Here is a 13,249-nt window from a genome sequence, read left to right as displayed (position 1 = left end):
TTAATGTGCGATTACCACCCACTTCTTTTCCATTAACACCATCACCTCCTCCTTGTCTGTTAACCCCCCCCCCCCAACTATTCTTGCCTTGTGTCCCACTGATTCGCACAACTGAAAAGTAGTAATTATTTACCACTTAATCTTCAGAAAACTGCTCCACAGAAAACAGGATTTGCTTTCTGTTCCAAACTCTAAAGGGGACGACCACTAGAGAAAAGCGGTTGTTTCATTTCTCCTCTAAAGAGTTTGCCTTTTTCTTTTTTCTAAAGGACAACAGACTAGTTTCACTAGTACTTTGCAGACACCAACATCAGGCACACATTAAAAACAGTGTAAGCAAGAGCCCTATGGAGCAGATTCTGATTTCAGAGATAACAGTATTATGCAAGATAGATTTAAATGATTTAAATAATGTGACTGTAGACATTCACCAGTGCTTTTGAGCACAGAGCATGGCTCTAATTACATCTAAACAATTTATCTTCACAATTGTGCTGCTCAGCATGTTTCCCTGAATGGATATACTCTTAATAATTGGGAAATTAATTAAAATTACTATGTGAAGGGGTGTCAGAAGTCTTCAATAAAAAAATTAGGTCAGGGCGGAGACAGCACAAAACGCCCCCCACAAATGTATTTTCTGTAATATTCACTTAAAAAAAAAAAAAAAAACAAGCAAAACTATTAAATTGAGTGAATCATTTGTCATTCTTGTATATTCTCTCCATATCCAGAAACTATGCAGCAGTATTTGAAAAGTTTCAGGAACATCACCACGCCAATGAGAGAAAGAAAATAAATAAAAAGGCTAACCAGTTAACTTAGAATTTGTTTCCATATTGTTTCCTGAAAGGTGGAATGAACCTATTGGCGTAACACTTTTTTTTTTTTTTCCTTAGGCTGAATTTTTTTAATCCTGCCTAAACTGTACTTATCAATGCAATGCAAATCTCTATCACTATTACTGGTATTTACAGAAGGCAGATACTTTCCAAGTCATCTTTTCATCAGAGAAAACAAGGGCTATGTTAACTCAGAAAATACTTCTCATACTATGTTGAATGATCAAGTAAGAAAGCAGAGAGAAAGGGAAAAAAAAAGCAAGTATGATCTAACCACCACATAGCCCAGGTGGTGCCACCCTCAGACCTCTGGAACATTGAGTCCAGTTGGACAGACTGAGCCTGCAGGTTTATCATTAGATTTATTTCCACTTTTTCTGAAAATACACTTCACTGAATAGTAAACAGGTGAATTTATACCTGTTCTTCAAGCGTAGCACCTTACACCAAACTTTCTTCTTTGATTTTAGCAGATAGGTATCAATGAATCTGGCTTCTGATATTGTTTCCATACAAGCATCTTGGTGAATATTCTCAGGTGACAACTTATAATCGTGATCACAGATGAGTCTGTGATATGTGATTCCAGAACGTATCTCTTTAGCACTTCTGGACTTATTTAACTGACATGCTAATAAGAGCTGTTAACCTTACTGCTGCAATTCCTTGTGCTGTAGAGTTACTCTGCATTACTGTGGCTGGAAAGGCCATCAAGGGCACTGCATAATATGCTGCCCCATTTAGGGCAGGAGATGGGACAGCTGCACAGGTCTTAGTCCAGTAACGTCCATGATTACAGTGGCCAAATCTAGAAGTCTTTAGGGGTGTCAGTGGAGGTTGGTTTTATAACACATGGGAAGAAAACAGTTTGTTCAGGTATGCTCCAGAGAGATTTCTGCTCCCCTAAACTCCGGTGCCTCAGTATCTCCTATTTGTTCTCCCACCCACTTCAAGCAATGGGTTCTGGGATACCTACCAGATTTTCACATCAGAGACAGGGAAAAGCTACTTCAGGCCCCCAAAGAGGAAAGCAGTGGTACAGGTCACTGAACACTTACTGTCTGCATTATCTCACAGAAGCCCTCACTGAGAAGGATGGCAGGGCTGGGTAGAAGGAGGACCAAGCCTCAAGCAGTACAATGCTGTAAACATCCACTGTCTGCTCCTCAGGATAGCGTCAGCAGAGCTAGGAGAGCATTACACATATATGCAGCCAGGCAGGGGCATTCATATACTTGAAAATCAAATCCCAAGCATTCAGCAATTTGCAGAAGTGAGTTATAAATGCATGGAAATGAATAATCTCAGGCCCTGTTTTATCTTGCTATTACTCATTGCTTCCAAAAATCCATTTTTTGTGTTTCTGTTGTGTTTCTTTTTCTTAAAAAGTGCTACAGAAATACATCAAAGCACACATATGCTCGGAAAATTAATTTGAGGATCTCTCAGTACTAAATTCAAAAGTAGTTCATAACCATTTTAAATAACTGCTTTAGTATCAGGCTAACTTTGACCTATGCATTATTTCGTGACATATATTGAAAATCCTGTGTGTAAGTGCAACAATGAAACAGCAATGAATAACCTGTAGGCCTAATATGAAGCTTCATTTGGCATTATTTCAAGTGTAGCTTCACACTGGGACTACACAGAAACTGCTGGGTAGTTCAAATCCTGTAAGGGAAAGGAACTGAGCTGGCCGATGATGCTGAGACCATCATTATCATGTCAGCCTAGGACCAGTCCTGTCTTGCACCTGTGGAAGTCACTGTCATCTCTTAAGAACTACCAGCATTCACCTCATTTGCCCCATTTGCTCTGGAAGGAATAAGGCATGAGTCCTGTGGCTCTTGCTGTGTGAAGGTCTCACTGTGCAAGATGGAGCATAAGAAAACTGGTCTGCTTTTGGGATAACATATTGCTTGCAGTGCAAATACTTGAGAATCTTTGCCACCTAATGGCTGAAATAAATCAGGACTTCACTTACATGGATTGACTGATCACCATAAAATGAAGATGGTTGGGACTTTGTGCCTCAAAATCTTTGCATGAAACAGTAACATGGTATTACTAGAAACAGCCACGATTTGAAAATGGAAGTAGCATGTAATGGGAATGAAAGTAATCTGCAGGTAAATCTCAGCTATATGCAGGTTATGAACTCAACTCCCTTGCTACTTCTGAACCTGAAATTTATTATTAAATGTATTAATTATTAATAAAAAGAAATACAATGTGAGAGGCAAGGGAATGAAGCATCTCATTTTTAACATCACTGAATGATGTGCCATAAAGGTACTGCACTGAAAAAAAGTTTTCACAGCATGAGTAGAGGCTGGGCAAGTTAGGGAGGAACAGTACTGTATGCAGACTGGCAATAACAGCTTGCAGCTATATTAGAAGCAATGTTTTAAAAACTGCTTATCAGTTTCTACACTTGGAAATTTCACGGGCCCACACCTGGTCTAAATCTGATCTTTAATCATGTCACTGATGGTAGCACACACCTGTAGAGAGCCTTAATAACTAGTGCAGCTGATTTTACCTTGCAATTCAGAAGTTTCATAGATAACATAGAAGTTTCAGATAACAACAAAAAACTATCCAGCAGGAGTACAGTAAAGTCATTCTGACTCTGAATATCAGCCTGCACTGAAACCCCAGCCAGCTCTTTCCATCATCCACCCTTTCTTGCAGAAGACCTTTTGAGCAGTGGGTACCTGCAGCACCTAACAGCAAAAATACCTTAATAAACTTAGGCTACCATCTACCTCATAAAGCTGCCTTACACTGCAGGCAAGGAGAGCCCCAAGTCTGTCTTTTGCTTATTTTAGCTTACTGTGACTCTGACCATAAACACAATCTTCTGAAGAAATGCCTGAATAAATTAATTCTCTCTTGAGGTTACCAATGGTCAGTTCAAGAGTGACTAAAAATCAAAAGTGGAAACTATTAAGAAATTTAATATGCACAGCTGAATCCAAGGATTAAAGATCACTTTCTTTCCCCCCCCCCAAAGGCTTCTTCAGATGTCTGTCTTTAAAAATGACATCCCACAGTGATAAACTCAATAGACCAACCAGAAAAGTAGGCCTGACAGAATCACTAAGATTTAATCCTTCTAGTTGTGAAAATAGCCAGTAAAAACCAAATCAGCAGAGTGCTGCCTTCTTCAGTTTGGCAACAGATAAATAGTAACAATAGTTTCAAGAGACTAACTGGGCAGCTTCCCTTATCTCAGTGGAGCATTGACTCTGAAAAAGAATGGCAAAATACAAATTCAAAGCTGTTAACTATTTTGCTACTCAACATTTAAGCCATCAAGCAGCCAATGTTTCATCTAGTATGTCCCCTATCTTTCTAAGGTAGGAAACAAAACAAAACAAAAAAAGTAAACTAAAGAAATGCCCAAAATGTCCACAGAGTCTCAAAGTATGTACGCACAAACTCAGCCAGAAGTCCCTATATTAGTTACTTGGCACCCAGAGTCACTTAAAGAACTTCTTTTTCTACACATAATAAGATAAGCTATTTGCAATATGCTGTGCAAGGAAGAGATATGCAACAGTATGTATCCACAAAGATCTCTCACAAAAGAGGTGTTTGTAGATTCCCAAAAAATGAAAATATAAATCAAATATGTACTATCAAAGTACCCAAAATAAATACCAAGAGAATGGGTTAGTAAATAGTAAGAATACTTAATTGGTTCTTGTACAGATGAGATCACAGAAAATTATCCTACAGCCCGCATACTGTAAATATAGAAAATTTATGTTTAGTTCATCATGTTATACACCTTTTATAAACAAATTACAGAGCTTTAGTCAAAACTGACTCAGTGTTAAAATCAGTATTTAAAAACTGACTTCTGCTGAAAATGAGTAGTTACAGAGAAACATTAAAGTAACCACAAGGGCATAAGCATCATTTCAACTGCACAGGGAAAAATGTGGACTTAAATGTCATCAGTTCACAGACATCTAAACTAACAGCACATCTTTTTTAGCTGTAATTTCACATTTAAGACTTCTGTAACACTTCATCATTTACCAGCAAAATCTAATCCAAGAGTGACAATGACGCAGAGGCAATTTTGCCTTAGTCTGTTCATTAATAAAATGTGATAGAAAATTACATGAATTGAAGAGCATATGCATTTCTTGTGTTCTGCCTATAGTAAGTTAAGTCACATTAGTCCTTTCACTGAACTCCTTTTAGCTACTTACTAAATAGCTCATCCAAATGGATTTTCAAGCCAGAACACACCAAAAAGGAGAACTGGAAGAAAAGTACTCACAGTTGTAGCAATTTGTGTGGTAGACTATGGCTCTTCCTTGACTCTTCACTACAATAAGACAGAGCTTAGGCTGGAGATAAGCCATGAAACACGAGGAAAGGTGGTCAAGAGCTCTGTCGACTATCCCTAACGGCAGGAATGTTGTGAGGAAGGTGAGATTACTCATGTGGAAGCAATGTCCATAAATATATATACCAGTGAAATGCATTATCAGTCCTTAGCTCTTGACAGTGAAACCAAAAGCTTGGCCTCTGTATGAGAAAATGAAAATTTTATCCAGAAAAAAATTGTTTTCCCGCTCTATCTCACCTTCTTCTAATTGAAACTGTTTAGTCTTCAAATGTTCCAATAATCCTATTAGGGTGTCCATCCCTCAGTGTTGCTGAAATGTAAATAAACTTTAAAAAATTTGGAGGTACATTTTAATGTTCAAAAGTCAGGAGGGCTTATTTAATCAGCCTCGCTTCAACAATGTGTGTGTGCTCCCATCTGCCGACAAGGTACTAGCTTCTGCCTTCTTTGATGCCTACCCTTCCTCTTTTCTGAAGAGCTTCTCTCATTTTAGGAAACATGGCATTTGGCTGGACAAAAGCAAGAAAAAGGGGAGGAAAAAAAACATTCTGCAGTACACCATGTCCTGTGTAACACATTTGCAGTACCTTCTTAGATAAGAAAAACAGGAACACCTCACACCAAATAGAGGCAGCAAATGGGAATTTCAAAGATTCATCAAAGGATGATCCTGGAGCTATGATATCTTGCTATCAGTCTCTGCTGCCCTCTAATCAACATGCATGCATGGAAGCAGCTGTACGTATGTTCAAAGAGCACCAAAAAAGCAATGATGGTAGTGAAAGAGGACTGAAGTTAAAACTAAAAGTTACTGATTATTTTGATTAGGTTGTTGGGAGGAGGGGAGGAAGGGAAAAGGCTAAAAAGACATTGCTCTTTTTTAGAAGTCGTTCATGATCTGGGCACTGTATTCCACAAATTATGAAAATCTTGGCAGTCTGGTTTTAAATTGATAGTTGACCACTTGGTAGTGTTTATTTCTACCCAGCTGTTCAACTTGAAACCTGCTTATCGATTCAGAGCTTCTTTGCCTCATTGCTGAAACTATCTCCAATGCACTGCCAAAATAATGACAATGTTGTGACAGCCTAGGAAGGCTTGCCTTCATTACCTCCGCATCACAGTGACACAGAACCATGAGACTGCTTTGATATTCAAGAGAAAGGACAACTGTGGTTACAGAAACAAAGTATTTTCTATCAACAGAAGAAAAATTCCTCACAGACCCTCAAAAGCAATGGCCTAGTTCACTTACTACTGCTGAAGAGTAAATTACTATGGCTTTATTTTTCTCAAAAGTAGTCCCCCCCCTTTCTCTCCATAACAAGTACTTTGAAAATTCACTATGCGCTAACGTGGCATACACCGTTTCCATTAAATTTTACTCAGTCTTACTGAGGTAACTCCTACCTGCAGAATTTACCTCTTCATAAATTCTTCAAAATTTTATTCTTCAGATTCCTCAGAGCTATCTTAAAGAAATCATGCTCCAAACACATAAGCATTACATGAGTTTGTAGCTGTGATGCATGGGTAATGCTTTAGAATCAAATGATTTTACTGGAGTCTTATATTGCCTAATATTTTGTAGTGTAACTCAGTGCCTTATGCATATTGAGATACTTTTAAATAACTGAAGCAAGTCTCCAGTGCATATTCCAAGATAAGATATATTGCTTCTTATTTTAACTATTCTGGCTGTTTCGATGACAAATCCACTTTGTATGTTGGAAGTGAAGACTTTCAGTAAGGATATCTGGATATTTTTTTCTTCCAGAAGAGTGATACTGCATTAATTTGCAGTGTCCTTAAATGGACCATAGTAACCCTTATCTTGCTAGGTTGTTCTGAAAATTCATCAGATGCTCCTTTACCAATTTTTCAGTTCTGGCTTGTCAAGGTAATTGTAAGTATCACCAATTTTGAGTATTTCCCCCTACTTTACTAATTTTTAAGGCTTAATAACTATGAATCAGGACATATGTTCAAAGATCAAAATTTTACAGTCCAGCTGGAAATCTACCACAAAACCTGTTCATCTGTAATAAACAGGACTTACCATAACCAACTATTACACAATTTCCTTTTCAATATCCTTTTCCAAATTGCCATGTTATTCAGGATCAGTTTTCTGACTGACTTGATAATGCTATATAAAACTGAGGTAGACACGGACCTCTATTTAAAAACCAGATGGAACTGAGCCTACTGGCTAAAATAAGCTTCATATTACATTTATGCTTGAGAGAAAGTTACATTTCACTGTACGAAATAATAGACATCATTGTGAAATACAGCCAATTATGAACAAAACAGAACCCTTTAATACAGTAACTTTTCCTAAAAAAAGAAAAACAAAACCTAATTGCACCATAATTTCAGATTGGTAACTGTGAACTTGATTAATGCATAATTTACAGGTTGTCCTATCATCCTTGCTGAAGTTATTTCTTCCAAAATCTAAAACAATGATTCTCATCTTCAGCAAACCATTTAAAAAAAAAAAAAAAACCCAGCATCCATCATCTTGCCCGTGGAAATGTCAATAGCACAGAGAGATGCAGCACATTTATCTAATTTTTCCATTTAGAAGAAAGTATATATGTAATAAATCTAATATGAAAAATCTCATGTTGTTTTTAATGATGTGTAAACATATTTGATATATTTTCCCTCAAAATCAAATTATTGAGAACAGTACTGGTTATACCACTCAGAAGGTCCCTAGTATTAAGTTTTACCTCTTTATAAGCATGGTTCTGAAAAACCAAAAAGTCTCAAGTTTTCTATTTTGTCACTGAACATTCATTAAAATCTAGTGAGACAACAATAGCTTATATTTCTGTAAGCTCTCAGTTAAGCATTCTTTTTTATGATCTTTAATAGCTCTTCAGGGTTCTTTGTTTAAAAAAAAAAAAATTTACACAAATGTTTGTCTGCTTCAGAATAAATCTTTACTTTCTTTACTAACAATATTACTAATCCAAATACTTCAAAAGCTTTCAGTTAGTACTCAGTTATTTTCAGTGTTTTCATACAAAAGCTATCATCAGTGGGCTAATCTCCAGAGTTTGATAGGGACTATCTCTATTTTAAATTCCATGTTAGTACCCAGTGCTGCACTACAATGTGTGCAAGTAAACCAACCAGTGATGATTAGATTGTGATATCATAGAAGGGAAAGCCATCAACATATCAACAGAAATAACAGCATGATCTTATTTTTCTCACTCTCATTCCCTTCTTGTGTGTTTCAATTCGTCACTTATTATTTGTCAGATCAGGCAGTCTAAAAGGACACTGAAGTCTGATTTAAAATAGGAATACTGACTTAAGCAACTTGGTTGGGAATATTTGCCCTAAGGAGCCATGATCTTGACTGAGTTCTCTAGATTCCACTTAAATACAAACACTGTGAACCAATCACTGCAGTAAATGACATTTTACTGGTCTAATCCTGAAAGACTTGAACACCTCAACTTACATGCCAGTTAACAGACTTAAAGCTCATCAGGTGGGAGAATCAGCTTGCTCCATTTCACAAGAACCCCTGGAAGAATCCACCTTTGTTTGCATTTTCTCAATTTGGAAGCATATAGTTACTTAAAAGGGATCCTTAGAACTTGCATCGCCCAACACAGAAGTCCTCACAAGACACTTGATTTACATGGAGATGACCACATGAATCAGTCCTCAGGGTAGCCAGTGAGGACCAAGAAGCTCTGTAGAAGGACTGGCCTTTTTAATGTTTTTGCCCAACAGCAGTGTTTCTGCGACACCTCACCAGCATCGAGCCCAGGTGGACTGGAAAAGGAAGGCACCAGGACCCAGTGATCCTTGGAGAACGCTCAGAGTGGGAACCGCAAAGCCAAATTCTGGCCTGCCAATGCCCCAATGAGGAGGGAAGCCAGCTTACACTCCACAGGGTTAACAGAAGACATCACTTTTGTCACTCAATTAAATAGATCTGATTCTAAATATAGATGGGAAAGGGGGAGGGAAACAACTGAGTAAAGAGGTGCCATTCGTATGCAGTCATTTTCAAGAGTAGAAAGACACATTAAAAGCAAAGCTTACAGCAATTACCATTACGTATTTCTACAAGATGTTTCTGCAAGTAAATTTTACCACAGCATTTCCTATAATAATTCTCAGGCAAATGCTGAGCACTTGCAAAGGTTTACACTGACAAAACCTTATGTATTTTAATAGCAATCACAGTCCTTGCAAAGTATACTATACTGATTATCATAACCTGGATACACGACATAATCTAAATCACAGTACTATTTCTGCCCCATGACTTGTTTCTCTGACCTTACACACGAAAGTTTATCTTAAAATACAGAGATCGGACCCGGTTTTTGGAAACTAGGATGGGACCCAGTTCTGCATACACAACTGTCTGCGCATCCACTTATCTTTGCAGTAATAACTGATGTACACAGAGACAAACAAGTTCTGTACATGCTAATTCTAACAGCTCTCTTGCAGAACGTGTTACAAATGTTTGCAGGTGATATCACAGCACAAAAGAAATGCATGGATGTAAGTGCAAACCAGATTCCTTATTTAAAAAAAAACCACCAACAACAATCAGACAGCTCCTGACTGTATATACTTCTGATCCATCTCAATGCAGAGTTTGACTGTAAAATTCAGCATGAAGTAGATAACACTTCTCTAAGAAAAAAAAAAAAACTGCATCATTAGGTCTCTGCGCTACCAAACATAATGAATTTTTGATCCACTGTAGTATAAACCATTTTAATGCTAGCCATCTAGAGCAAACATTCTCAGACTCAGAAATAGAGATGCAAGTATTACAGCACAGGATGCTGATCTTGGTGGTAATATCTGGCATTGATTTCTCTCCACTTTTTATAAGTCCACACCAGTCAAACCTGGGTGAAACAACTGTTCTATGAAAGATTCTATGTATTCCTTAGAATTATTACTGCTAGATGCTGAAACAAGGTAAAACTCAAATTACTTATTTTTAAAATTATTTCAAACTAAAAATTAATTTCAGATATCCTCTTATAGCATTTAACTGGATCAGTATCTTTCAGTCATTTTGAAAACTGTTATGCCACATAAACTAATACATATATCCATGAATACACTCTTTAATATTGAAGAATAAAGGTCATGCTACAGCTCATTTTTATAGACATGTAACATTAAAGTGTTTATCAGAGGAGACCATGCAGTTCCCTTCATTCCACTGTAAGGGTTTTGTATGTGATGCATGCTCCCCTTATGTTAACAGCTATACACCTCCTTTACTTTAATCCAGATTGTGACTGATGCTGACCCCTCCTCAAAACGAACTGGAATGCTCACTGGTGAAAATGCCCTACAGCTGTTCTGAATTTGCCCCCCTGAAGTCATATTACCATAGGTTTTTTTCATTTTAACTGTGGGAGTCTATGCTATAGAACGCAAACTCAGGAAAGTGAGTATATTAAAAGGCTCCTCTATTCTCAGATCCTGATTTTTGTTCATATTTAAAGCCCTCAGTAGGGGAAAGAGCTTTTTTTCTTGTAGCGCTTCAGAGTCAATACACTTAGAAAGATACGATCTGAATTCCACTCTGATTTACCGAATGGTTAGCTAACTGGCAAGCATATACAATCTAAGAACTAGATTTCACATATTAAACTCATTACTGTAAGCTTTTAATGTTGGACTCCAAGTCCCTGCGTAACCTCTTCCCCTGACCATGATCTGCCCTGCTCTCTCCTCCTGCCGTATCCCCCCGCACCACCGCTGTATTTGCCTCCATCGCCAGCAGACGCTGCCTCACCTGCCCCTGGTGCTTGCTTCGGCCAGGGCTCGCCCTCTCGCAGCCCCAGCTCCTCATGTCGCAGCTACCGGAGGCTCGTCCACGGGGTTACCGTGGTGCTCGCTGAGACACAAGTACCCCTGCACAAATCACTCGTCTCCCGAGCCCTTACATTTCCCAGCTTGAGGCTAGTTATTAGTGGGCGACGTCGCTGTTTGTTGATCTGCGTTACCCTCCAGCTGACTGCCTTTTTAGCATGCACGATCTTCAGGCCACAGACTACGCCTTTCTTTTGTGTCTGGAAAGCGTGTAGCAGTTGCTGGGCACTAGGAACAAACCAACCTTTGTATTGTTGGCTACAAAAACTATTCTCACCTAACACCCTCGCAATCCTAGACCACCCTGACTAAACGGAGAGATTAAAAACGGCAAGGGGATGTTTTAGGATGGGCAGTCTTCTCCAAAGCAAGGATGTTTCCCTGTCTTAACTGATGCTTATTATTTATATTGGAAAGCTCATCAAAAGCTCGAAGTTGCCTTTACTTTGAAAGGAATACGTCATCTTCAAATATGCAAAGCAGATTTAATGTTGATAACGTAAGAGTTACTGACCTTGTATTCCAGCTGTTCTCAGTGTGCACTTTGGCTTTTTCTGTAATAAGATCATCTCTTACCACCAGATGATTATTGATCACTTATGACAGAAAGAAAAACCCTCGACCAGGCTCATCTATTCATCGTGCTCGATACAAAAATAACACCACCACCACAAAAAAAGAAAAACAACCAACCCACGGAGCTGCAGTCTAGAAGAGCGTTTAGGGATGAAACCAAGCTAAGCAACAGGAAGTTTCAGCCGAGACCTGCTTGGCGAGCAACTACCATGTGGCGACAGCGAAGCAGCACGACGCCACCGAAGAGCGCCCAGGGGAAGGGGAAGGCGCCCTCCTCGCCCACCGCAGGCGGCCGGGCGCGGGCCACAGGAGCCCCGCAGGGGGCGGCCGCCGCGCTAACGGCCGCGCTAACGGCCGCAAACGGCCGCGGAACCTTCCAGACCGAGCTGCCCGGCGCTGCCGCCACGTGCCCCCTGCGGGCCGGGCCGGCAGCCGGGGGCCGCCGGGGGGCGGCGGGGCTGGGCGGCCGGGCGCCCCCCGGCTGGCGGGGCGGGCGCGGCGGGGCGCGCCGCGCCATGGCAGGAGCCCGCGGGCAGCGATGAACTGCTGACTGCGCGCCGGGCACCGGCCGCGCTGGGGCGCCCGGCTGGATGGCGGCGTCCTCACTCGCTGCGGATTTTGAGGTGAAGTGTGCGCGCCTGCATCCTCCCCGAGGGGAGGGGAAGGAAAGGCGGCCGAGGCAACAAACACGGCGGGGGGGGAAGGGGGAGAGAAGAAGAAAAGGAGGGAGAAACAAAGGGAAGAATAAAACCCTCCCGGGGCACACGCAGACAAAGAAGGTAAGAGGAGCTCGGCGCGCTCCCCTAGCTGCCACCCCCCGCCCGGCTCCGCCACCGCGGCGCCCCGGCACCCGCGCGGCCCCACCCGCCCCGCCGTGCGGGGCCCCGGCCGCGCTCCGCGGAGCGCCGCGGCAGGACTCGGCGCCTGGCCGCTCCTGCCGAGGGAACTTGTGCGGCACCTCGCGGAGGTAAATACCCCTGCGGGGGTCCGGGCGCCTTACCTGTCAGATGTCATTCCTCGGGGGCGGGGAGGGAGGGGGGAAGCGAGCGGGAAAAAAAAAGGAAAAAAGAAAAAACACCCAGTTTCCGAAATTGCACCGCTCGATCAGGTTACTATGGAAATCATCTTGAGGAGGGGAAAAAAAAAAAGCCAGAAGCCACCCTCATCTTCGCCGCCGCCGCGAGGCACCGGCAGCCGGCGAGCCGCAGCGGGGTGCCGCTGCCTCCCCTGCGCGCAGCGTCCGCGCTGTCCCCGCCGCCGGCGGCCGCGGGCTGCTCTCCTCCGCCGCCGCCGCCGCCGCGCACCGGCAGCCCCGGCCCCAGCCCCGCGCCGCGCCGCCAGCGGTGCTGCCCCCCGCCGCACAGCTGGAATTTAAAGGGGCCGCGCGCGGCGGGCGCCGCTGCCCCAGCCGCATCCAGCCTCCCCGCCCGGGGGGGGGGGGGGGGGGGGCTGGGTGTGCCTTTTTAACCCAAAAGTTTCCCGCAGGGGCCAGGCGCGGATGCGCCGAAATACGGGCATCCGCAGAGGCACACGGGGAACGGGAACAAAGTATTTGCCGTGCCTAGCCCTAGGC

General features: G+C 41.9%; 1 protein-coding gene across 1 annotated transcript in view; it reads right to left on the bottom strand.

The window, feature by feature from the left end:
* The window catches only part of NAV3 (neuron navigator 3), a 558,174-nt gene extending 545,360 nt beyond the window's left edge, over window positions 1-12,814 (bottom strand). The window contains exon 1 of the mRNA XM_064509436.1: window positions 12,677-12,814. The gene's annotated coding sequence lies outside the window, so the exon portion shown is untranslated. The remainder of the gene's footprint in view (window positions 1-12,676) is intronic.
* Window positions 12,815-13,249: the final 435 nt, after the last annotated feature.

This window comes from Dromaius novaehollandiae, chromosome 1 (genome assembly GCF_036370855.1).
Source record: "Dromaius novaehollandiae isolate bDroNov1 chromosome 1, bDroNov1.hap1, whole genome shotgun sequence".
Lineage (NCBI taxonomy): Eukaryota > Metazoa > Chordata > Aves > Casuariiformes > Dromaiidae > Dromaius > Dromaius novaehollandiae.
This window is presented reverse-complemented; position numbering and strand designations above follow the sequence as displayed.